The sequence below is a fragment of the Piliocolobus tephrosceles genome, chromosome 1 (genome assembly GCF_002776525.5).
Source record: "Piliocolobus tephrosceles isolate RC106 chromosome 1, ASM277652v3, whole genome shotgun sequence".
In the NCBI taxonomy this organism is placed as follows: Eukaryota; Metazoa; Chordata; class Mammalia; order Primates; family Cercopithecidae; genus Piliocolobus; species Piliocolobus tephrosceles.
Window position 1 is genome coordinate 29,523,342 of NC_045434.1, and position 27,279 is coordinate 29,550,620.

Genomic DNA, 27,279 nt, shown 5'->3' on the forward strand with positions numbered 1-27,279 from the left:
GGAGCGGGAGTATCACAGGGCAAGAGTGAGCAAGAGAGAGAGAGAGGTGCCAAAGTCTTCCCTTCCCAAAAGTTCTCCCAAAGTCTTAACTCATCCCATCATTAACTCAGTAGTCCAAAGTCTCATTTGAGACTCAAAGTAAGTTCCTCCACCTATAAGCCTCTAAAATAAAAAAAAAAAAAAACAAGTTATCTACTTCCAAGACGCAACAGTTGTATGTGCATTGGTAAAATAATCCCATTTCAAAAGGGAGAAATTGGCCAAAAGAGAGGGGCAACAGGCCCCACACAAGTCCAAAACCCAGCAGGTCAGACATTAAATCTTATAGCTCTAACATCATCTTTGCCTCCATGTCCCACATCCTGGGCACACTGGTGCAGGGAGTGGGACATGGCCTTGGGCAGCTCTGCCCTGTGAGTTTGCAAGGTGCAGCCTCTATGGCTGCTTTCAGGGGTTGGAATCCAATGCCCGTGGCTTTTCCATACTCAGGATGCAAGTTACAGGTGGCTCTACCATTCTGGGGTCTGGAGGGCAGTGGCCCCCTTCCCACTGCTCCACTAGGCAGTGCCCCAATTGGCACTCTGTGTGGGGCTGCAACCCCACATTTCCCCTAAGCACTGCCCTAGTAGATGCTCTCTGGGGGAGCTCTGCCCCTGAGGCAGGCTTCTGCCTGGACACCAGGCTTTCCAATATATCCTCTGAAATCTAGGTGGAAACTGGCAAGCCTTCTTCACTCTTGTATTCCGGCACTTGCAGGCTTAACATTTCCTGGAAACCACCAAGGCTTATGACTTGAGCCTTCCAGAGGGGTAACCCAAGCTCTACCTGGGGCCGTTTGAGTCTTGGCTGTAGCATGAGCATCCAGGAGGTGGAGAATGGCCTTCCAAGGTGGCACAGGGCTGCAGTGCCCTGGATCTGGCCACTGAAACCATTCTGTCTTCTGGGCTTGTAATGAGAGGGGCTACATTGACATCTTTTTCCCATTGTCTTGGCTATTAGCAATTGACTCCCTTTTAATCATGCAAATCTCTCTAACAAGTGGTTGCTTTGCAGATCTCTTGAATTTCCTTGAAAACATTATTTCCTTCTTTACTTCGTGGCCAGGCCACACATTTTCCAATTTTTTATGCTCTGCTTCCCTTTGAAATATAAGTTCCAACATTAAGTGATTCTTTTGCTCTTGTATCTGATTGTAGGCTGTTAGAAGTTCTAGAACACTTTGCTGCTTAGAAATTTATTCCACCAAATATCCTAGGTCATCACTCTTAAGTTCAACCTTCCACAAAACTGTAGGGCATGGGCAAAATGCAGTCAAGTTCTTTGCTGGGGTGTAACATGAGTGACCTTTGCTCCAGTCCCTGATAATCTTGTTATTTCTATCTGAGACCTCGTCAGTCTAGCCTTCATTGTCCATATTTGTATCAGCCTTTTGTTACAACCACCTAACAGGTCTCTAAGAAGTTTCAAACTTTCCCTCACCTTCCTTCCTTCTTCTGTGTTCTTCAAATTCTTCCAATCTCTGCCTGTTACCCAGTTCTAAAGCTTCTTCTACATTTTCAAGTCTCTTTATGCAATGCCCCACTCTTAAGTACCAATTTTTTGTGTTAGTCCTTTTGCATTTCTGTAAAGGAATACCTGAAACTGGGTAATTTATAAATAATATAGGTTGATTTTGGCTGATGGTTCTGCAGGCTGTACAGGAAGCATGGCACCAGTGTCTGCTCCTAGTGATGGCCTCAGAAAGCTTACAATCATGGCAGAAGGCACAAAGGGAGCCAGTATGTCACATGGCAAGAGAAAGAGAAAGAGAGAGAGATAGGTGCCAGGCTCTTTCGAACAACCAGCTCCCACATGAACTCGTTACTGCAGGAAGGGCATCAAGCCATTCATGAAACCCCCCATGACCCAAACCCCTCCCACCAGGCTCTACCTCCAAGATTAGGAATTACATTTAAACATGGGATTTGGAGATAACAAACATCCAAACTATATCATCCATGATAGCTAGTGCGTTGCCCTATCAATGACTTAAAAGCCTTGAGTTTAAAAGAAAATGAGACATTAGCCAAGCTTGTTGACTTTCATACAAACTCATCTCATTTCCCTAACTTGGCCAAGACCATTCTGTTTAGCCAGAACTTCTGATCTAACCAATCAAACTAGCTAAAAACAATAAAGAGAAATTTGTAAACTGTCCCCTAATGCTGGGAAGTTGTTACCAATACCTAGAAAAGTTATGTTTATCTTGTCTGTAAAGAATATAAATCATGTTGATTTGAAGGATCATTTATTGATATTCTCAACTGTTTTGAAGATGCACTCAAGTTCTATCTATGACTCAGACTTTCCAAGTTTCTATCCACTCTGTGACACACACTATCAGGTGGGCATCTGAAAGTTTTGCAGGAAATAATAATGTAGATTTGGTTTTGTTTTGAAGAAACACCTCAGAAAATCTATTCTTAACTAGAGTTGAGGGTAAAACATACAATTTAAAGTGGTTTAAATCTTAGGATTTCATACCTGGTAGTAGGGTAGAGGGAGAAGTACTAAAGTCTCTATTTATTAAGTATATATTATTTGTTCATATGTCCTATGCTTATTCATTTAATAAATATACATCTAATAATCTAACATGCTGTATGTTTTAGTAGACAATTATAAACCCCACTAAGGAAAAGCTCTTAAAGGACCTTAATACAAACATATCATTATAATACAAAAAAAGAAAATGATAAAGCAATTGCTACTCTAGGACTTCTGCAGAAGGAAAACAAAATGACAAAAAAAAGTCAAGGTACACAACAAAAGAAGACAATGACAGGTACACACATAACATTACATTAGCACACACACATAGACACACATTCATCAAATATGTATTGGGTCCTTGCTACACATAAACTGTGCTGAAAAGATACAAAAGGAGGCCGGGCATGGTGGCTCACGCCTGTAATCCAGCACTTTGGGAGGCCGAGGTGGGCGGATCACGAGGTCAGGAGATCAAGACCATCCTGGCTAACATGGAGAAACCCTATCTCTACTAAAAAAATACAAAAAACATTAGCCAGGCATGGTGGTGGGTACCTGTAGTCCCAGCTAGTCGGGAGGCTGAGGCAGCAGAATGGCATGAACCTGGGAGGCAGAGCTTGCAGTAAGCCAAGATCGTGCCACTGCATTCCAGCCTGGACAACAGAGCGACACTCCGTCTCAAAAAAAAAAAAAAAAAAAGAAAAGAAAAGAAAAAAGGAAAAAGACACAAAAGTAAAAAGACATGTTCCTATGCTCAGAAAACTTATAAGATGCTAAGAGAAATGATAGGCACTCTCAAAGTATTACAAACTAAAAAGAAAGAGAACTAACAATTTCTAATAATGATAGCAAACACATATGTAATGGTTATTGTGTCAGAAACTGCTCTAAGCACTTTACAAATATTAATTCATATAAACTTCCCAAGCGTCCACTAAAGTAAGTAATATTATTACACCATATTACAGAGGAGGAAACTGAGAAATAGAAAACCTTGCCCAAGGTTGCGTAGCTAGAAAGTGGTAGAGTTGGGATTCTAAGCCAGGAAATGTGACTCCAGAGTCTATGCTACACATGGTGCTGCATGGTTATGTGTAAGGTAACTTCATGGGTTTTATATAGGAGAGAATAAAACTTAGAATTTGGCATTATAAAAAATATAAAAAATATTATGAGACTTCAGATAAATGAGATATTATTTATTGCTTTAGTGGTAAAATAATGCCTTTCTGGATGAGGTAGTATTTGGAAATTACGGAGGATTTAGGCATGAAGTAATCAGGCAGGGAAGGCCTTTAGGAGAGAGTAGGAGAGTTGGAAAAGCATCAGGTATATTAAAGAAATGAAGTTTTTTCCCAGTTTTGTTGGAATATAGTTGTGTGTAGGAGACTAATTCAAGATAAGGCTGGAAAGTAGAATCCCAAACTGTTAGAACTGGCAGATGCCCTAAACATCACATAGTGGATTCCTAGGTATTTTATTCTCTTTGAAGCAATTGTGAATGGAAGTTCATTCATGATTTGGCTTTCTGTCTGTCTGTTACTGGTGTATAAGAATGCTTGTGAGTTTTGCACATTAATTTTGTATCCTGAGACTTTGCTGAAGTTGCTTATCAGCTTAAGGAGATTTTTGGGCTGAGACGATGGGGTTTTCTAAATATGCGATCACGTCATCTGCAAACAGGGACAATTTGACTTCTTCTTTTCCTAACTGAATGCCCTTTATTTCTTTCTCTTGCCTGATTGCCCTAGCCAGAACTTCCAACACTATGTTGAATAGGAGTGGTGAGAGAGGGCATCCCTGTCTTGTGCCAGTTTTCAAAGGGAATGCTTCCAGGTTTTGCCCATTCGGTATGATACTGGTTGTGGGTTTGTCATAAATAGCTCTTATTATTTTGAGATATGTTCCATCAATACCGAATTTATTGAGAGTTTTTAGCATGAAGGGCTGTTGAATTTTGTCAAAGGCCTTTTCTGCATCTATTGAGATAATCATGTGGTTTTTGTCTTGGTTCTGTTTATATGCTGGATTATGTTTATTGATTTCCATATGTTGAACCAGCCTTGCATCCCAGGGATGAAGCCCACTTGATCATGGTGGATAAGCGTTTTGACGTGCTGCTGGTTTTGGCTTGCCGGTATTTTATTGAGGATTTTTGCATCGATGTTCATCAGGGATATTGGTCTAAAATTCTCTTTTTTGTTGTGTCTCTCCCAGGCTTTGGTATCAGTGTGTCTGGAATTGGTGGGTTCTTGGTCTCACTGACTTTAAGAATGAAGCCGTGGACCCTCACGGTGAGTGTTATAGTTCTTAAAGTTGGTGTGTCCAGTTTGTTCCTTCAGACTTTCAGATGTTGAGTGTTACAGCTCTTAAAGGCAGCATGTCTGGAGTTGTTCATTCTTCCCGGTGGGTTTGTTGTGTGGCTGGCTTCAGGAGTGAAGCTGCAGACCTTCACGGGCAGCCTGGACCCAAAGAGTGAGCAGCAGCAAGATTTATTGCAAAGAGCAAAAGAACAAGGGGACCCAAACAGGTTGCCACTGCTGGCTTGGGCAGCCTGCTTTTATTCTCTTATCTGACCCCACCCACATGCTGCTGATTGGTCCATTTTACAGAGAGCTGATTGGTCCCCTTTACAGAGCGCTGATTAGTCTGTTTTGACAGAGTGCTGATTGGTGCGTTTACAATCCTTGAGCTAGACACAGTCACCAAGTGCTAGTTAGCTAGATACAGAGTTAGCTAGATAGGGAATACCAATTGGTGCATTTACAAACCTTGAGCTAGACACAGAGTGCTGATTGGTGTATTTACAATCCTTGAGCTAGACACAGAGTCACAGAGTGCTAGTCCTCCAAGTCTCCACTAGGTTAGCTAGATACAGAGTACCAATTGGTGTATTTACAAACCTTGAGCTAGACACAGAGTGCTGATTGGTGTATTTACAAACCCTGAGCTAGACACAGAGTGCTGATTGGTGTATTTACAAACCCTGAGCTAGACACAGAGTGCTGATTGGTGTATTTACAAACCCCGAGCTAGACACAGAGTGCTGATTGGTGCACATACAATCCTCCAGCTAGATATAAAAGTTCTCCAAGTCCCCATCCAGTTCAGGAGCCCAACTGGCTTCACCCAGTTGATCCTGCACTGGAGCTGCAGGCGGAGCTGCCTGCCAGTCCCGAGCTGTGCCTGCACTCCTCAGCCCTTGGGCTGTGGAGGGGACCGGCTGTCACTGAGCAGGGGTCAGCACCCGTCAGGGAAGCTCAGGCCCTGTGGGAGCCCACTGCAGGGGGAATAGCTCAGACATGGCAGGCTGCAGGTCCCAAGCCCTGCCCTGTGGGGAAGTAACTAAGGCCTGGTGGGAATTTGAGTGTAGGACCGGCAAGCCGGCACTGCTGGGGGATCCGGCACAACTTCCGCAGCTGCTGGCCCCAGTGCTAAGCCCCTCACTGCCCTGGGCCCTCGGTGCCAGCAGGAGGCAGCTCCGTGTGCAGGGCCCCCCGAGCCCATGCCTGCCTGAACTCACACGGGCCAGTGAGCACAGCCCCGGTTCCCACCTGCACCTCTCCCTCCATGCCTCCCCACAAGCAGAGGGAGGAGGCTCTGGCCTCAGCCAGCTCAGAGAAGGGCTCCCACAGTGGCTTGGTGGGCTGAAGGGTTCCTGAAGTGCCACCAGAGTGGAAGCCGAGGCCGGAGGCCGAGGAGGCGCTGAGACTGAGGGCTGCTAGCACATTGTCACCTCTCATCAGGATGATGTTGGCCTCATAAAATGAGTTAGGGAGGATTTCCTCTTTTTCCATTGATTGGAATAGTTTCAGAAGGAATGGTACCAGCTCCTCCTTGTATCTCTGGTAGAATTCAGCTGTGAATCTGTCTAGTCCTGGACTTTTTTCTGTTGGTAGGCTATTAATTATTGCCTCAATTTCAGAGCCTGCTATTGGTCTATTCAGGGATTCACCTTCTTCCTAGTTTAGTCTTGGGAGAGTGTATGTGTCCAAGAATTTATCCATTTCTTCTAGGTTTTCTAGTTTATTTGCATAGAGGTGTTTATAGTATTCTCTGATGGTAGTTTCTATTTCTGTGGGGTCAGGGGTGATATCCCCTTTATCATTTTTTATTGCATCTGTTTGATTCTTCTCTCTTTTCTTCTATATTACTCTTGCTAGTGGTCTATCAATTTTGTTGATCTTTTCAAAACACCGGCTCCTGGATTCATTGATTTTTTGAAGGGTTTTTTGTGTCTCCGTCTCCTTCAGTTCTGCCCTGATCTTAGTTATTTCTTGCCTTCTGCTAGCTTTTGAATGTGTTTGCTCTTGCTTCTCTAGTTCTTTTAATTGTGATGTTAGAGAGTCAATTTTAGATCTTTCCTGCTTTCTCTTGGGGGCATTTAGTGCTATAAATTTCCTTCTACACACGGCTTTAAATGTGTTCCAGAGATTCTGGTATGTTGTATCTGTGTTCTCATTGGTTTCAAAGAACATCTTTATTTCTGTCTTCATTTCGTTATGTACCCAGTAGTCATTCAGGAGCAGGTTGTTCAGTTTCCATGTAGTTGAGTGGTTTTGAGAGAGTTTCTTAATCCTGAGTTCTAGTTTGATTGCACTGCGGTCTGAGAGACAGTTTGTTATAATTTCTGTTCTTTTACATTTGCTGAGGAGTGCTTTACTTCCAACTATGCAGTCAATTTTGGAATAAGTGCGATGTGGTGCTGAGAAGAATGTATATTCTGTTGATTTGGTGTGGAGAGTTCTGTAGATGTCTATTATATCCACTTCGTGCAGAGTTGAGTTCAATTCCTGGATGTCCTTGTTAACTTTCTGTCTCGTTGATCTGTCTAATGTTGACGATGGGTTGTTAAAGTCTCCCATTATTACTGTGTGGGAGTCTAAGTCTCTTTGTAAGTCTCTAAGGACTTGCTTTATGAATCTGGGTGCTCCTGTATTGGGTACATATATATTTAGGATAGTTAGCTCTTCTTGTTGAATTGATCTCTTTACCATTATGTAATGGTCTTCTTTGTCTCTTTTGATCTTTGTTAGTTTAAAGTCTTTTTTATCAGAGACTAGTATTGCAACCCCTGCCTTTTTTTTGTTTTCCATTTGCCTGGTAGATCTTCCTCCGTCCCTTTATTTTGAGCCTATGTGTATCTCTGCACGTGAGATGGATCTCCTGAATACAGCAAACTGATGGGTCTTTTTTGACCCAATTTGCCAGTCTGTGTCTTTTAATTGGACCATGTAGCCCATTTACATTTAAGGTTAACATTGTTATGTGTGAACTTGATCCTGTCATTATGATATTACCTGGTTATTTTGCTCGCTAATTGATGCAGTTTCTTCCTAGCATCAGTGGTCTTTGATTTTGGCATGTTTTTGCAATGGCTGGTACTAGTTGTTCCTTTCCATGTTTAGTGCTTCCTTCAGGATCTCTTGTAGGGCAGGCCTGGTGGTGACGAAATCTCTCAGCATTTGCTTATCTGTAAAGGATTTTATTTCTCCTTCACTTATGAAACTTAGTTTGACTGGATATGAAATTCTGGGTTGAAAATTCTTTTCTTTAAGAATGTTGAATATTGGCGCCCACTCTCTTCTGGCTTGTAGAGTTTCTGCTGAGAGATCTGTTGTTAGTCTGATGGGCTTCCCTTTGTGGGTAACCCGACCTTTCTCTCTGGCTGCCCTTAACATTTTTTCATTCATTTCAACTTTGGTGAATCTGACAATTATGTGTCTTGGAGTCGCTCTTCTTGGGGAGTATCTTTGTGGCATTCTCTGTATTTCCTGAATTTGAATGTTGGCCTGCCTTGCTAGGTTGGGGACGTTCTCCTGGATAATATCCTGCAGAGCGTTTTCCAACTTGGTTCCATTCTCCTCATCACTTTCAGGTACACCAATCAGACATCGATTTGGTCTTTTCACATAATCCCATATTTCTTGGAGGATTTGTTCATTTCTTTTTACTCTTTTTTCTCTAAAATTCTCTTCTCTCTTCATTTCATTCATTTGATCTTCAATCACTGATACTCTTTCTTCCAGTTGATCGAGTTGGTTACTGAAGCTTGTGCATTTGTCAGGTAGTTCTTGTGTCATGGTTTTCATCTCTATCAGGTCGTTTATGGACTTCTCTGCATTGGTTATTCTAGTTATCCATTCATCAAATCTTTTTTCAAGGTTTTTAGTTTCTTTGTGATAGGTTTGTAGTTCCTCCTTTAGCTCTGAGAAGTTTGATCGACTGAAGCCTTCTTCTCTCAACTCGTCAAAGTCATTCTCTGTCAAGCTTTGTTCCGTTGCTGGCGAGGAGCTACGTTCCTTTGGAGGGGGAGAGGCACTCAGACTTTTTTAATTTCGAGCTTTTCTACACTGCTTTTTCCCCATCTTTGTGGTCTTATCTACCTTTGGTTTTTGATGATGGTGATGTACTGATGGGGTTTTGGTGTGGATGTCCTTTCTGTTTGTTAGTTTTCCTTCTAACAGTCAGGACCCTCAGCTGCAGGTCCGTTGGAGTTTGCTTGAGGTCCACTCCAGTTAGGCTACTCCCAGTTAGGCTCCCCCATTTAGGCTACTCGGGGGTCAGGGACCCACTTGAGCAGGCAGTCTGTCTGTTCTCAGATCTCAACCTCCGTGCTGTGCTGATGCTGGGAGAACCGCTACTCTCTTCAAAGCTGTCAGACAGGGACATTTAAATCTGCAGAGGTTTCTGCTACCTTTTGTTTGACTTTGCCCTGTCCCCAGAGGTGGAGTCTACAGAGGCAGGCAGGCCTCCTTGAGCTGAGGCGGGCTCCTCCCAGTTCGAGCTTCCCTGCAGCTTTGTTTACCTACTCAAGCCTCAGCAATGGCGGGCGCCCCTCCCCCAGCCTCACTGCTGCCTTTTCAGTTAGATCTCAGACTGCTGTGCTAGCAATGAGGGAGGCTCTGTGGGCGTGGGACCCTCCAAGCCAGGCACAGGATATAATCTCCTGTAGTGCCGTTTGCTAATACCCTTGGTAAAGCGCAGTATTAGAGTGACCCGATTTTCCAGGTGTTGTGTGTCAAGGTTTCTCTTGGCTAGGAAAAGGAATTCCCTTCCCTGTTGCACTTCCCGGGTGAGGTGATGCCTGGCCCTACTTGGGCTCTTGCTGGTTGGGCTGCACTCACTGCCCTGCACCGACTGTCCGACACGCCCCAGTGAGATGAACCTGGGACCTCAGTTGGAAATGCAGAAATCACCTGTCTTCTGTGTCACTTACACCGGGAGCTAGAGGCTGGAGCTGTTCCTATTCTGCCGTCCTGGCACCCCCTCAGCTTTCTATTCTTTCCCTTTCTCCTCTTTCTCTTGTTCTTCCTCTATCAAATGGAAAGGTGAGGAAAGGCAGACTTTGGCCCATTCCACTCTCACCTGCAGTGTGCTCCTCCTGTCCATGATACACATTTCTTGGCCTGAAGGTTTCTAAGACTTTGGCTGGATGCTTTACCTAGGTTTGTGTCAGGACAGAAGTACCACAATGTCTATTCAACCCCCAGAAAAGCCATCAAAAAATGATGGAAGAAATTTGGTGTAATCATTCTTCCCTGGACACACAGTAAGGTTCCTCTGAGGCAGCTCCCAGACTGGTTCCTGGGGCTTCCCGTAGGATTACTCTTTGGTCTGCTCCATTGTAGCAACCCCTGGCTGCTCCCCCTCCCCTTTCCTGTCTCACTTCTCTCTCCCCTGATGGCTTTCCAAATAAACTACCAGTGTGTGAATCTTTGTCTCAGTGTCTTCTTTTGGGGGATCCTACACTAAGAGGGAGTGGGTTCATAAATGATGGAACCACGTTCTAGAAAATCAGGGAGGAATGAAAATAGAAGCATAGACTGAGGGACTACTCCAGGGGAAGAGGAAGGATGTTTCACAGAGTTGGAAAGAGCAGTCTATTGATGGCCAAGCTGGCTGCCTTGCCTATGTCATTCTGCCCTCTCTGAGTTTTTCTTTTTTTTATTCCTGGTCTAACCAACATAATCTCAGAATTCTCATTAGCAGGTTTACTGGAAAATCCTGTATGGCAAGACTGTTGGGCTGTTGGGCTGTCCTTTCCTTTCCAAGGCTGATGATATCTCTGGCTTTCTTGATAGCTGACTGAGGAGGAGAAAGCCACCAGTGCTAACATGCACTGTGATTCTGGGAACAAGGGTATTCCCAAAGCACAGAGACACCAATAACTGTCATTTTCAGAATTACTGTGATGGTGCTGGTGGTGAAGGTAACGCAGAATAGTTGCCTGCATATTTAAAGGACAGTGAGGTCTCTGAAACCATGGAGATGGGCCTGGGCCAGGAATAGTCTTTTTCCTGAAACGACATCAGCTTTGCCAACAAAAGCACAGAACTCTGGTAGCTTAGCTTTATTCTTGCACCAAAACCAAATTACCTTTATGTTTAAAAAGTCAGTAACTGGAAAGTTATTATTTTCTGCCAATTTGTGATTTTAACCAATTTGTTTTGGTTTGTAAAGAAAGGGGTGGAAGGATACATAGTAAGGCTGGTCTTTGGCTCTTTGCCTGCTGGTGTTTGGCTCCTTGCCTGTTGATGTTTTATGTATCCTTCCTCTAATTAGATGTTCTTTATGCTTCAAGGAAGAATCCCAAAGAGGAGGCTGTGCATGAGGTGGGGTGGGTGGTGGGTGGGGGGAAGGTGTCCTTAGTAGACTCCTGTGAAAATATCTTTTAAAAGTCTAGAGAACAAGGAGAGCAAAGCTGACTAACATTCTAAAGGACCTCCTATCATTCTAGGTAAACAGAAAAATCCAGATTTCAATAAAAATTAAGATGAGACTTTCTGATGAGATTTGATATCGTCAAGATCACCTTCATGGCCAGATAACAATAAAACTCTTTTCCTGCAGTAAACTAACTAGGCTACACCAATAACGTGAGAAATAGTTTCCAAAAACAAATAAAAATACTAAAATATAAATTAACATTTACAAGGAACTGCAACCAAATGACCATTAAACAAATACTTTCTGAAGAAAAGGTGTAAATGAATCAAAACATAAAAATTATAAAACAGTCTCATGATATACATAAATTACCTTTATGTTTAAAAAATCAGTAACTGGAAAGTTGTTATTTTCTGCCAATTTGTGATTTTAACCAATTTGTTTTGGTTTGTAAATGAGGGGGTGGAAGGATACATAGCAAACTGATAATATTGTCCACTTCAGGGAAAGGATCAGCAAGGGAGACAATATTTTATTCACTTGCATTGGTTTTCAGTCAATTTTTTATTTTAACCAATTTGAGCAACTCAATTGGATGGACAAATTTTAGCTGTAAAATCAATAGAAGAAAGTTGCTCATTTTCCCAAATGATGATACAAGATCGAAAGACTTTCACGTGCATTATTTCCAAAATGACTCAGTGAAATATAGAAATAAAGACCTTAGAGCTGATGATTGACTGGTAGAAGGGGGTTTTCATTCTCTTATTTGGTGTAGCATGCCTTTGGATGTCCCTGTGTTTTAGGGCAGTATAAACAGTATTGATATATGATGACCTGGCTGTTGAACAAAAAGGGCCTGAGATTTGGGCAATTGCGTGGTGAAGAGGTATTCGCCAAAGACAAGCTGTACAATGTGATTTCCTGCCAAGAATCCTATCATGCCTGAATGAACAATGCAAGTGGTGACTGTCTTATAAGCTTCAGCACAAAATATTTTGGTACCACAGTCTGTGGGTTGTTCACCTGAAGGACAGTAGCAAGGTAAGTCATAACAAAGCACTCTAGTGAAAGGAAGTGTCCACACAAGCCGAAGAGCAGATATGGGGTGTGTCAACAACACTGTCATATGATATGTGTTCCAAATTTCCTTGATGGAAACACAGATGCAAAGATAGTAACCGAGAGAGAGAGAGAGAGAGAGAGAGAGAGAGAGAGAGAGAGAGAGAGAGAAAGAGCGTGAGAGCGCGCGCGAAAGCCAGCTGAAACATTTTTATAGATCATTATGATATTAGTTCCCCAGACTCAATACCACCAAAACTAGAAAAGGAAACCTGATCGAATTCTTTGCAAATTCTGAGTCATGAGAAACTTGTGAATAGTACTGTACATTTCAGATTACTAAACTAGAGCTCATCGGAGGATTTATATGACTGGTTACTGGTGAAAAGATCAGAGAATGTCCTTTCATCCATCAGTACTAACTGAAAAAGTAGTCGATTTTTTATAAGCAAAGGCAACAGGCTGAGCCATGTGTATTTCCTGAGGTGTTGCTTTGACATTTGAAAGTGAAACTTGACACTAGAAGCTAAGATGCGTCCGGTGAAAAACAATCTGTGAGCTGTGAAACTGCATAACAATTCTGTGGATCATTCAGTAAAGTCATTTCTTCCTCTGGTTTCCTTTAGCAATAGTGCTATGATATTGACAAACTTGCTCTATTTGCGTGTTTTCTTTCTATTTTCTATTCTTTTGAGTGTTAATGAATTAAGGTGTCTATGAAATTAAACTTTTGGTGATAGAAATATAATTATTACAACTTTTATATTTACTAAAACTCTCTGCTTAATAAAATTTATGAAGGTAATGTATGCTTGGTGTAAGTCAAACAAATACAAGTGAAGAAAATATTGTCTCCCTTGCTGATCCTTTCCCTGAAGTGGACAATATTATCAGTTTGCTATGTATCCTTCCACACCTTTCTTTATGTCTATAAAATGTATGTGGATTAATCTGCAAAAATGGCAAGGCATTCTTCCCATCCCTGTAGCATTTCCTTTTTGTAGTGCAGCTTGACTGCTCCTCCCACCAAGGAGTGGAGTCTATTTCTTCACCCTTTGAACCTGGGCTTGGCAGGGATGAATTCCTTTATATCATTGGGACATGACAAACAAAAATGATGATGAATGTGACATTGGGACAACAAATATGATGAAAACCGCTTGCCTTGGGGCTTGTCATAATCACCATGGGAATTCTATTGCATTCATAGTTATGTGTACAGCCCTCTAAATCATGAAACACAGTAATGTGTTTAAAAGGATTTCTGAAGTCATTGGTTTAAAGGAATAGATCTTGTGTGAAGTGTTGTGGGATCTTAGGATATATATGCAATAAAATCTCTGAAATCTTTAGCTATTCACCTGTAAATATATGCTGTATTTTTAAGAGGACAAGAATTGTCATATGAGTCATGTAAGAATATATTATCCTTTTCCTTTAAAGGCTTTTGAATATAGCTGAAAAGATGAAGGTATTATAACACTTGCTTTTCATCTTCTTATACTCTAGTCTCCATTTCAGCCAGTGCTCCATTCCCACTAATTTCCAAGGTTCCCATACTTGCTTGGTCTTCTCATCTTGTAGGGACCATATTAGGAGAATGATCTGATAAATTAATTTACACTAACATGACAGGATTTTATTGGTTATTCTTTTGATGTTTATAATTGTCTTTTAAAAGAAACCTGGAGAGAGACTAACTAGAGCTTAGTTGAAAGGCATGAAGTGATAATTGTGGAATTTTAGGCCATAAATATCTGAATGTTGAAAGCTTACACACAATTTCTTCCACCTGTCAGCCTTCCTTTAATACCTTCTTAGATAAAACAGTATTATTCCTTACTCCAGGATTAAAGTATACGTGATTTGGGATAGAATTTTTTTGTTTTATTAACAGAGGTGATAAGAGAGTAGAAGAAATTGTAGTAATATATTTATAATCAGAACAAGGATATTGATCACTAATGTAGTCAAAATAATTTTTTCATAACAGGAGAGGGAAAAACCAACACGTGCCTCAACACAAATACTATATACAAATAGTTTAGTATATTGAAGCACTAGAACCAATCAGATCATATTTCAAGATGTATGCAAAATTACAATAGCATTAGCTTATTCGTAACAACGTTCACAAGACAGTTACTTCATTGCAATTCACCTTAAGCATGGTCAGCTATCATGCATGCATAAATGCTTAGGGACCAGTAGTGTTACAGTTACAATTAAGATGATTGATTAATTGATTGATTGATATATAGAGAGATAAATAGGACATAGACTCCAGTGAGCTTTATGTATATTCCACTTCAGCCACATAGTCCAATGACCATGTGGTCATTTGGGCCTTGATATCATCCACCTGAAATCTCTGTTGAAGTCTTTTTTTATTTTTAATTGTTGTGGTTACATAGTAAGTGTATATATTTATGCGGTATATGAGATATTTTGATACAGGTGTAGAATGCATATTAATCACATTAGGGTAAATGGGGTATCCATCAGCTGAAACATTTCTCCTTCCTTTGTGTTACAAACAATCCAATTATATTCTCTTAGTTATTTTTAAATGTACAATAAATTATTGTTGAATGTGGTCATCCTGCTGTGCTATTAAATACTAGATCTTATTTATTCTATGTAACGATATTTTTGTACCCATTAACCATCCCCACTTCCTCCACCCATGATATCTTAAATTCAAACATTCTGCTCTCTGATCATAGACTGCAATCCTTCAATCCTGTCACTCTGTCACTTCTACTATCCTCATATCTTATCAAAACTGCTAGTCTTTTTTTTTTTCTTTTTTTCAGTAGAGACAGGGTTTCACCATATTGGCCAGGATGGTCTTGATCTCCTGACCTCATGATCCGACCACCTTGGCCTCCCAAAGTGCTGGGATTACAGGTGTGAGTCATCACGCCTGACTAAGACTGCTAGTCTTTTGATCTCTCCTGGTCACCAAGTATTCAGCCTCTTCCTGTCCTTCCTGTCTTTCTCTATTCAGCCTAAACTACATGATTCATAACTGTCTCTATTCAGCCTGACTACATGATTCATTACTTAGCTATTGACTTTCCACCATGCCGGCCTGAAAAGATTCAAACTAGTTAAGATATGTATTGTTTTGGTCCAACTATTTCCTCTCTATACTTTGGGGCTATTATAGGGTCTTCAACCTTAACTTGGCCCTCCTTGCTGCTCATCAGTCAAATATTTCATCAGTTCTAGCTCCTGTTTCTAACAGTGGCTATTTCAGAGCTCATGCACTCTCCACAAGCCTCTTATCTGAAAGAACTCTCCCACAATCTCAACAAAGAAAGTTTCTCACCTTTTACTTTACCAAAAAAGTAGTCTTCAGATAGGAACTTCTTATATTCATGAAACCCCACCTGCAATCTTACTGTATATATTTTTACTTTCGTCCTTTGGAATCCAATGAAAGACATATTCCTCTTTGTGTTTTCACCTGTGTTCTCCATTCTGTTCTATTCCTGCCTCTTCAGGAAACTTATATCATCAAAAATTACACCTCCTTAGCCTTATCTTGGTTCCTATTATGGTTCTTGAAGTACCTCCAAGGAGCTGAGGTCTTCTAAAACATCTTTTAAAAATTATGGAATTTTGTAAATGAATGTCTGGATTTATTGTTGTAAAGTTAGGTTGGGTCCAGAAGAGGCCTAAGTCATACATACAAACCCCTTATATCTCATTAGCTTTATTTATTTTATAGTCATAGGCTATATCCTTAAACTCAGGTTTTTATAAATCAAATTGGAACCAAAGTGATAGAACTAGAGGATGCAGCCAGCTCAACATAAACCAGTAGTAATCCAATTATGAAAAACCTCATGTTCTTTGTAGGTGGACAGAATATTTCAACTTTTGTAAAATACTTTTGGAGTGCCTAAAATGCTTTAGGCTTTAAAGATATCATGATAAAGAGGGAAGATAATGTGTTTTATCTTCTATTCCTCTGGTTACATTATGTAAGAAGGCTGTTTTTATAATATATTTTAATATTATGTCCAAGCACCAAAGTTTCAGTAAGTCTATATTTTTGTCTCTTTGATAACACCTACACTTAAATGTCTACATTTTCCACATTTTCTGTGGATTCTTTATTTACCTCTTTTATCAGTGACACCACTTCCTTTGAAACCCCCTCAAGTAGAAGAACTCATTCCATCACAGCTCCTTCTTTTGAGTCTGGGACATTGGGCCTGCACTCTTTGCCCACCCACACATTCTTTCTGACTGTGCATTTAGCTTGACAGCCTTTATCTCACTGACAGGCATGCCTTCTAACCCACCAGCCTTTTCTCATCAGCTTCACACAGCAGTGGTTTCGTACCCGATGAGATGTCATATATGATTAGTAGCAATAGAATGTTCTCCATTTTCTCACCCTCTTTTTTGTCATTTTCTCAATCAAAGTTTACTCCCCAGAATAGATGTAGAATCTAATTGCTGGTCTACAATGAGTCCTCAACATCCCTTCTTATTCTTTATCCTGATGGTTTATCCAGTGCCATCACAGTTATTTTATCTTTCTTCTACAATTATCCTTTCCTGTCCACTTCAGCAACACCCTTATTTTTATACATGTCCTGGACTTGGTCAGTACCTGGAAGGGTGTGCACTTTGAAGTCTTTAACTCCTTTTGGCCACAACTTTTTATTCTTCTATATTTCTCTCTCCCTGACATGCATTAAATCCTGTGACTGAAATAATTTTGAATTCTAGCTTCCTTAATCTAGTTTATTAGGTTTATTTGCCCAGGTCCCTTACTGACTCCACTTGCCTTAACTTTCAAATACACTATCTCCATATCCTGCAATTTTTCTCATCTCCTTATTACTCTGCCAAATGAAAACATCCAGTTTATAACTTAATATTCTGATTATTCTACTTTTGATTTAGGTTTCCTATAACCTTCTGGAAAAAAGTTCATGATGCTGATGATAAATTTAATTACAAATGTCTTATGTCTAATTTCAGTCAACCTTTCTCAACCATTCCTTTACACTTCCCATCAGTGTCTGTTTTCATTCCACGCCAAACTTCTGTTTTTGTTGTTGTTGTTTGTTTGTTTGTTGTTTTGTTTTGTTTTTGAGATGGAGTTTTGTTCTTGTTGCCCAGGCCGGAGTGCAATGAATGGTGCAATCTCAGCTTACCGCAACCTTAACCTCCTGGATTCAAGCAATTCTCCTGCCTCAGCCTCCCAGGTAACTGGGATTACAGGCATGTGTCACCACATGGCTAATTTTGTATTTTTTTTTCTTTTTTATTATACTTTAAGTTCTAGGGTACATGTGCACAACGTGCAGGTTTGTTACATATGTATACATGTGCCTTATTGGAGTGCTGCACCCATTAACTCGTCATTTACATTAGGTGTATCTCCTAATGCTATCCCTTCCCCCACCACCACCCCACAACTGGCCCTGGTGTGTGATGTTCCCCTTTCTGTGTTCAAGTGATCTCATTGTTCAATTCCCACCTATGAGTGAGAACATGCGGTGTTTGGTTTTCTGTTCTTGTGATGGTTTGCTGAGAATGATGGTTTCCAGCTGCATCCATGTCTCTACAAAGGACATGAACTCATCCTTTTTCATGGCTGCATAGTATTCCACGGTGTATATGTGCCACATTTTCTTAAACCAATCTGTCATTGGTGGATATTCGGGTTGGTTCTTTGCTATTGTAAATAGTGCCACAGTAAACATAGGTGTGCATGTGTCTTTATAGCAGCATGGTTTATAATCCTTTGGGTATATACCCAGTAATGAGATGGCTGGGCCAAATGGTATTTCTAGTTCTAGATCCTGGAGGAATCATCATATGTCTTCCACAATAGTTGAACTAGTTTCTAGTCCCACCAACAGTGTAAAAGTGTTGCTATTTCTCCACATCCTCTCCAGCACCTGTTGTTTCCTGACTTTTTAATGATCTCCATTCTAACTGGTGTGAGATGGTATTTCATTGTGGTTTTGATTTGCATTTCTCTGATGGCTAGTGATGATGAGCATTTTTTCATGTGTCTGTTGGCTGCATAAATGTCTTCTTTTGAGAAGTGTCTGTTCATATCTTTGCCCACTTTTTGATGGGGTTGTTTGCTTTTTTTTCTTGTAAATTTGTTTGAGTTCATTGTAGGTTCTGGATATTAGCCCTTTGTCAGATGAGTAGATTGCAAAAATTTTCTCCCATTCTGTAGGTTGCCTGTTCACTTAATGGTAGTTTCTTTTGCTGTGCAGAAGCTTTTTAGTTTAAATAGATCCCATTTGTCAATTTTGGCTTTTGTTGCTATTGCTTTTGGTGTTTTGGACATGAAGTCTTTGCCTATGCCTATGTCCTGAATGGTTTTCTTCTAGGGTTTTTATGGTTTTAGGTCTAACATTTAAGCCTGTAATCCATCTTGAATTAATTTTTGTATGAGGTACAAGGAAGGGATCCAGTTTCAGCTTCCTACTTATGACTAGCCAGTTTTCCCAGCACCATTTATTAAATAGGGAATCCTTTCCCCATGTCTTGTTTTTGTCACGTTTGTCAGAGATCAGATGGTTGTAGATGTGTGGTATTATTTCTGAGGGCTCTGTTCTGTTCCACTGGTCTATATCTCTGTTTTGGTACAAGTACCATGCTGTTTTGGTTACTGTAGCCTTTTAGTATAGTTTGAAGTCAGGTAGCGTGATGCCTCCAGCTTTGTTCTTTTGGCTTAGGATTGTCTTGGCAATGCAGGCTCTTTTTTGGTTCCATATGAACTTTAAAGTAGTTTTTTCCAGTTCTGTGAAGAAAGTCATTGGTAGCTTAATGGGGATGGCATTGAATCTACAAATTACCTTGGGCAGTATGGCCATTTTGATGATACTGATTCTTCCTATCCATGAGCATGGAATGTTCTTCCATTTGTTTGTGTCCTCTTTTATTTCATTGAGCAGTGGTTTGTAGTTCTCTTTGAAGAGGTGCTTCACATCCCTTGTAAGTTGGATTCCTAGGTATTTTATTCTCTTTGAAGCAGTTGTGAATGGGGGTTCATTCATGATTTGGCTCTCTGTTTGTCTGTTATTGGTGTATAAGAATGCTTGTGACTTTTGCACATTGATTTTGTATCCTGAGACTTTGCTGAAGTTGCTTATCAACTTAAGGAGATTTTGGGCTGAGATGATGGTGTTTTCCAAATATACAATCATGTCATCTGCAAACAGGGACAATTTGACTTCCTCTTTTCCTAATTGAATACCCTTTATTTCTTTCTCATGCCTGAATCCCCTCGCCAGAACTTCCAACACTATGTTGACTAGGAGTGGTGAGAGAAGGCATATCTGTCCTAGTTTTCAAAGGGAATGCTTCCAGTTTTTGCCCGTTCAGTATGATATTGGCTGTGGGTTCGTCATAAACAGCTCTTATTATTTTGAGATATGTTCCATCAATACCGAATTTATTGAGAGTTTTTAGCATGAAGGGCTGCTGAATTTTGTCAAAGGCCTTTTCTGCATCTATTGAGATAATCATGTGATTTTGTCTTTGGTTCTGTTTATATGCTGGATTATGTTTATTGATTTGCATATGTTGAACAAGCCTTGCATCCCAGGGATGAAGCCTACTTGATCATAGTGGATAAACTTTTTGATGTGCTGCTGGATTCAGTTTGCCAGTATTTTATTGAGGATTTTTGTATTTTATTTTTTATTTTTTATTTTTATTTTTCATTTTTTAATAGAGACGGGGTTTCTCCATGTTGGTCAGGCTGGTCTAGAACTCCTGACCTCAAGTGATCTACCCACCTCGACCTTCAGCTTATGATCCAGTTCTTATTTTATAGAGAAAAGAAATACTATCACGTAAAACTGCTCTCATATCATACCTATACTGTATCTTCACCCATTTTTTTTCTCCTCCCGAAGTGAAAAAAATATTTTTTTCTGAATTGCTAGGTTAATGCTTCTGCTTATGTTTTTGGACCCATCTCCTCTTGAATCCTCAGGGCCTGTGCCTTATTAATCAGTTTCATTCTTTGTTTCTCCTTTTTTTTTTTTTGTCTTTTTCTGCCTGGGTTTCAAACACTCAGCCACAGGCATGTTTATTATTTCCCCTTTCTGAAAAACTCTGCACTGCCCAAGTTCCTTCTCTTTACCACCCCATTTAATGAACTAATGTCTTATCACCTCCACTCCTCTACCTTTTATGCATTATTGTCCACTTAATTTGACTTCTGCCCTTTATGTTCTGGCCTCCACAAAGGTTAACAGTGAAAAAAATCCTATCTCCCAAATCTCATGACTTCTTTACTGTTCTTATTTTTCTTATTATTTCTTTGAAACTTGCATGGTGTTTAACAATATTGACCGCTTCTTCTTTCTTGAAACTTGCTCCCCCTTCTACTTCAAGACAGAATCTGTTCTCTCTTCTTTTCTTCCTGTCTCCTTTACTCATTCTTTCAATTGCTTCTTCTATTTTTCTCTTAATTGTTACTTATCAACACTCCAACTTCTGTTCTCTTCTTGCTCTTCACTCTTTTTCTGAGTTTTTGTGCCAATTATCTCTTCATTTCTCACCTCTATGCCCTAAAATCTGCCTTTTACCTTTATCCTAGAGTTCTTTTGAGCTATGCATCCATAATTCTAACCACTCCTAGACCTCTCTCCCTGTTGTCCTGCAGGAGCAGATATATTACACCCCAGTTCTAATGTAGAACTTATTTATTCTTCTCTGCTTCTCCCTACAACTCAACTCCCCAGTGAAACCAAAAAAGTCCTGGTCTTCTTATTGAATTCTCTTTCTCTATTACTCTTCCCCCATTTCCTCCATCATCCAAGTTGGAAATTTTGGAATCACCTTGATGACTTCTCCTCCTTAAGTTGGTCAGGTCTGCTCAATTCTACTGCCAAAATATTTTTTTCATTTGACATGGCTCTCTACTTCCACTCTGATCTTCCTCATCAAGTCATCCCCCCAGCTCTTTCACAGGCTTGTAGGTGGCATCTGTGAGTCCTGGCTGTCTTCACTCTAGAACTCCCTCACTCCTACCCTCAACTTATACTTCTCCCTAGCATGACCCAAACAATGCTCAGTTACTGTGTGCTGGAGAAAAATTTTACATGAATAGGAAGACTTATTTTCTTCCATTAATAAATAAGTTACTGATGTGCAGGTGGCACTTGGTTTTATTGAAATTATTAACTTTTCAAATATTTTTAGACTTCTGGAATTAATGGAGCATTCATTACTTTGATGTCTACAAGTGTAAAATAAAGATACTTTAATATGAGTAAATTAAATTCTAATTTAAATTCTAAAATCATCTTCAATTCTGATTGATCATGATCACTTATCAGTCCTTTCTTCCATCAGAATTTTCCTAGCCACTTTTAAAAAAGGAAGGAAAAGCAAGAGAAACGTACCAACCACAAACTAGATCAAGGATGGAGAGCTAACTCTTCTGAATTATCTGTCTTGAAAAGCTTTAAGAGATCACAACATTCTTATTTATTCTTCCCTTCTTGTTGTAGAGACTTGGAATTGTGTCCTTGGTTATAAAAACCTTAGGGAATAAAGTGTAAATTAATTTAGAAATGAATTCTAGTCAATTTTGCTACTGATTAAATTCTAATTGAGACGAAGTATTGAGCAAGTGGCTAAATAAGTAAGTCAAAGGACTTGGTGTTTTAAGTAGTTGCTAATTACATAAGAATCATTCACTATTAGTGTCAATGATTGTGAGTTAACAGTGACGCTTCTAAATTTTGACTTTGATAGATAGTCTGAAAAATAAATCAAAGCACTAGAGTTATTGTAGTGGTGGCAAATTTTTCTAAAAGCATATTTTAGATGTCAAAAAAAAACCACGAGTATTTAACAATAAATTAATTAATTGTGGAATCAATAAAGTTCAATGGTTTTGACTTTGAATTTTCTACAGAATCAGGTAACAGTCAGCATTCTATACTGTTGCATCACCTTAGATCACAATAAAATTGAGGCAAAGAACATAGTGAAAGGCAAGTTTTATTTTGAATGAGAATGAGGATATTTAACATTTAGACTTGGAACTGACTATACCAACTTGATTATGTTCATTAATGCATATATGTTGATGTATGGATGTATTATAAGATAAGTATATCTCAAATTAGTGAATGCAAAGGTGATACAAAATGATTTTTAAAATACAAATCAGTGTTTCCATAATGCTCTGAATTTTTGAACTGGTCCTGTAGGATTTTAACATAGATAGTTAGCATCTTTACTAAATTATATGTTTGATAGTCTTCAACTTAGAAGGAAAGTAATTGTGGACAGTTTATAAATTACTAGCAGTATGCTGAGCTCAAAAATTATGTTATTCAGTTTCTCTTCTATTAAAAGTAAATGTCATGATGCAGTATTGACCTTATAGAAGGCTTGAAAATACTGTCCCTGTGGTAAACTTAAACAAACTTCTGTTGTTTCAGATAAGTTTCAGAATGTATGTTAGCTAGTTTTAAGGTCCCATGACTAACACTGTTATGAATACATGTCTACCAGTGACATTGTTAGTCATTGAGTCTTTGGATGTGTAATGAAGAAATACATACAGCAGCTGAAAAATTTTTATGAAACCAATTGTGGTAATATCTGTATGCTGCACAAAGCTTTTTCATGGTTTAACATTTTGTACGATTCTCCTAATTATTCAGCAGACTTGGCTACTGCAAATGCCAAGTCATTTTCTGACTGTGTAGCTTGGTTTTTATTAGATAACGGAGCAGAATAACATAGATTATATTTCATTACAAGCAAGATGGCAGTCAGCCACTCTAGAAAATGACTACGTTATACAAGATTTTTTCATTGGTTCATTCTAGACAAAGCTGTCTGAAGATCCTTCCTACTTAAGTCTTCTGAGGTCATGTAACAATGTCTGAGCTTTGGAAGTTAACACAAGTTCACTGGCTCTCAACCTAAATAAATCCAACCCAGACTCAAAAATGTTGGTTGGTGGAGTAATATCTGAAATGGAATTGAAACTTGATTTGCAGTTTTGTAATATGTAATATGTTTCGCAAATATATGTAATACATACATTTATAATATATCTTTCCTTAAGGGCCACTATGTTCTTGCCCAACTGTGACATTCAGCTGACACTAGTAAGTAGTTTCAGCAAGAGAATGTACTATAATTAATGTATGAAGAGAATGCATAAAAGTCTTAAAGACTAACTAGAATAATGATATCAGCCCATGAAAGTATTAGTATTTCTAATTAAACTTCTGATGATCTCATCACACATTCCTAGGAAGTGAGAGTTAAGGGTAGGTCAAAGTATACAGCCCCCTTATTAGAGAGGAATTCTTCTTCCCATAGCCATTGATAAACACATTGTTTCCCTACATGGAGTTCTTCAATTTCACTTTAGTTGTTTTCATAAAAACCCTGGAGGATTATTATCTTCCTTTCCCAATCCTTTAAGTTTGAATACCTTAATCTCCAATCAGGGAAAATTTATTTATTAAAACTGAAATAGGGAGCAAGAAATCTAGTCACAACAAGTCTGTCTTTAGTAGAGAAAAATCTGCAGGGAAATTCACCATTAATTTTAGGCTAGTCGAGTCATAACTCTAGTAACCCATGGGAATTCCATTACTGCTCTTTAGAAGTTTTTACCCAGCCTAAACACATGTCTGCATTCAGAGATGGTAGTCTTGGTTTTCTTCTTCTTAAATGTCACTCCAATTTTTCTTTCTAAATGAGCCACTGGTTATATCCTTTGTGTTACCTTAAAGCATATTTATTCCTTTTCTTTCTGAAATGTTAGCCAGATGACAAGTGAGACAATGAAGTGTCATTCAAACTTCCTGACCTGGAGTAGGTTTCTCCTTTTTCAGATCCTCAATGTGACCCACATTAAAAAAAGTGAAGTTTATCCTATCCTTAGAGTTTCAGAGCTTAAAGGCCAGCCTACGAATTGAGGACAGTCCTGAGCCATTTTCCTCAGGAAAGCAAGTGCGGGTGGAGCAAATTTCTGTTCCCTCAAATGGAATCATTAATGGTAGTGTTTCTAGATAATGTAAAAATAGTTCAAGTTGAAATTAAATTATATGTGTGCATAGTTATTTATCTGAATGGCCAATCTGCATATGCCTAATACCTGAATTACCCAAGATGTAAAATGAATTATTTACTGTGTGTTTCAGTGAAGTTTTGAACCAAAGAATTTGAAATTCTTAAAGAGCTCCAAAATATATTCCTTTGGAGAGATTTTCCTGATGGTTGGAAAAAATTAGTTATCTGTCTTAGAAAATGTTTTCTTCCTGCCTTGAGGGCCTTGTTTATGTTGTTCCCTTGTAAAATGCTATCTTTCACCTCTGTTGCCCAGTTAACCCTTCTGACACTTTAGGTTCAGTTTATACCCTCCTTCCTCAGGGATATCAGCCAGTGATTCCTCAGCCTGCATCTGGTTCTTGTTATATGCTGTTTTAGATCCTTGCAAACATATTCAAGGCACTTACCACAAGCACTACTTGCCTATATTTTTTTTACATGCAATTCATTTTTAATGTGTCTCCTCCAATAAACTGTGATCTCTAATTTGTTAACTGCATACAGTTCCAAGTGTCTAGCAGAGTGCTTTGTGTATATAGCAGATATTCATTGCCTATTTATGATTAAAATAAATGAACAAGTGTAGGGATAGGATACATTCACCCAGAAAATAATCTACACTTTCCTAATTGTAACTATGATTTTCTAATAGCTACTTTTCTCCAGATCTCTCTATATTCCAATAAAGATTTGTTTTAATCCATGAAAACCACATTTCAAGTGTTTCTGGTGACCTATTCACTGCCAGATTCAGGCTAGTTTGTACACCATTTTATCCTTTTTAAATCCAGTACAGCTTTGCATCAGTGAACTACCATGATACTTTGTAGCACTGACCTCTGTTGCTTGACTGTCTGCACTTGACTCTCCATTGCTGGTGACCCCTACATTTACACATGCGAGAAGTTATCTTAGGTTGTATTTTTCAGATCTCAGTAAGGGATTAAGAAAAGTAGAATAGAGAAGGGGAGAGGGTCAAGCAAGGATATAATTTCAGGTAAAGCCCTCTAGAGAAGAGCTCCAATCCAATCCCAAAGAAAACTGGGCTGTTTGTTATGTAAGGCAGCTGGATTTTCATGCGTCTTCACTGGTTAGACATTGACTAGTGGTGGGGGGATGTGGTACAGTAATTTTTCCAGTACTTTTCTGGCTTTCTACTCTTGTAGGAAAAACAGCCCTACTAGTCAGAGGAGTATCTGAGGGGAGTGTCAGATGTTGGCAATAGAAGCAAAAGTACATAGAAGCTGAGGAAGATGAATTGAAACATGAGGAAAGACTGGAGATCTGGGGAGAGAATGCCAATGGTGTCTGCTAGAGGCTCCCCATGAAACAACATTTCTATCAAGGTTCAAGATAATTGCTGTGCTTAATATGTATTCTTCTACTTTCTGGATCCAATTACCATCTCTTCACAAAAGAATACAAATCTACATGTCTACCCCTAAATATTACCGATTCCAAAACAGCTCTTCAAATATAAGCCGGAGGTGTCTAGCATGTAATTATCCATAAAGATCCAGCATCAAGGCCGGGCGCGGTGACTCAAGCCTGTAATCCCAGCACTTTGGGAGGCCGAGACGGGCGGATCACGAGGTCAGGAGATGGAGACCATCCTGGCTAACACGGTGAAACCCCGTCTCTACTAAAAAAAAAATGCAAAAAAACTAGCCGGGCGAGGTGGCGGGCGCCTGTAGTCCCAGCTACTCAGGAGGCTGAGGCAAGAGAATGGAGTAAACCCGGGAGGCGGAGCTTGCAGTGAGCTGAGATCCGGCCACTGCACTCCAGCCTGGGCGACAGAGAGAGACTCCGTCTCAAAAAAAAAAAAAAAAAAAATCCAGCATCAACAACAATGGACTAAATTAAATGGCTCAACTGTGTCAATGGACTTCTTGCCTCACCTAGTCCACCTCTTAAGACATCTATAGAACTGTCAGTGATTTTCTGGCCTCTGAGGAAAGGCTGGTTTTGAGTGTGTTTGACTGCACCTTGAAGGAAAGAGAGAAAGGCTAAGAAATTCAAGAGTATATAATGGGCACATGCCTGATTAAATGGATATAGAGAAACAGGAAATAGAGAACTTAGGAGAATCTTGCAAGAAAGCATCAAATGTTAGGGTGCAGGTTGGCTGAAGCTTTCTGGAAAGGTAACTAACTAGAAAAAAGTGTTGATAATGGATGAGGCAGATGTAAAAAGAAGAATCTAAAATCTTGGTAATATTTATCTTGGCTCAGGTATCTTAATTACTCTTGAATAAAATTGCATTATATAAATCTACATCAATTATGACACCTTAATCAGAAGTAAAGGAAATTTTAAAACCATGTAGAGAATTCTATTTCCATGAAATTTTTACAAGAGATTGTATTTTATAAATGTCAAAACAGGTAGGGAACTATAGATAGGCAGATAATGATGGAAGGTGCAAATTTAGCAGCGACTAAACCATCAGGACGTTCTATGGGATGGCATCTCCATTTACATGAGCTAGATACCATGGCAGTAGAAAATCATTTACACATTCACTCTTGGAGCCTCAATGTTCTAATGAACAGGCTAGCTTCTCTCCAGTAGCCATGAGACTCAAATGAGATATTTGATCACTATGCTCTTTAAATGTGCTGAATTCCTTCTGCCTTAGCTCTTAAGCCACTGCTGATCTTCTTAGAACCACACACCACAGGTGTCTCCCTGTGGAAACTGCAAATGTTGACTCTGTCTTCCACCTTTGGATGACTTAGAACATGTTGAGGCTAAGGTTCATTTGTTATCAACATTCAGAAACTGCCATTTCCTTTTCTACCTGCAAAGCCTAATAATAACCTTTTAAACTATTGCTTCATTTGCATATTCACCACACATCCTGCTCTCAGATGTGGAATCTAAAAGCTTGCTGAGAAACTGCCTCCAATGTTGCTCCCTTAACTT